Source organism: Nanorana parkeri, unplaced genomic scaffold, assembly GCF_000935625.1.
Source record: "Nanorana parkeri isolate BGI_ZX_2015 unplaced genomic scaffold, ASM93562v1 scaffold242, whole genome shotgun sequence".
NCBI classification, from domain to species: Eukaryota; Metazoa; Chordata; class Amphibia; order Anura; family Dicroglossidae; genus Nanorana; species Nanorana parkeri.
This window is the reverse complement of record NW_017306510.1, coordinates 1668059-1668502: the sequence shown is the minus strand read 5'-3', so window position 1 is coordinate 1668502 and position 444 is coordinate 1668059.

Genomic DNA, 444 nt, shown 5'->3' with positions numbered 1-444 from the left:
ATATTGTTACCCTGGGACAGTAAGTGTATTAAGACCACTAGTCCACAGCAAGAGAGGATAAGACTGCCAACTGATAAGAGTGCAGCAGAGTGAAATTGTACAGTAAGTTATTAGTTCAGCTGGCAGTGATTGACGGGTATTTATTTACACAAAATCAAACTTATATAACAAAATGCTTTCTGTGATTTATTTGCAAAGCAAAAGGGAGAAAATATGAGGAGTCCATTGAGAGTATTGATTTAGTCTGCCATTCATCTTGTTCCCGCAACCAGTGAAAGCACTCCAATTGCAAAACATGATTTGAAATTTCAGTTGGTTTTCTAGAGGTGATGGACATTTAAAGAAGTCGTCCAACAATGAGTAAATTACACCCTTCACTTCATCAACTTTCAGATAGATGGTTGTTTGAAGTCTGAGCCTTTGTTAAAGATTGACTTTGCTAAG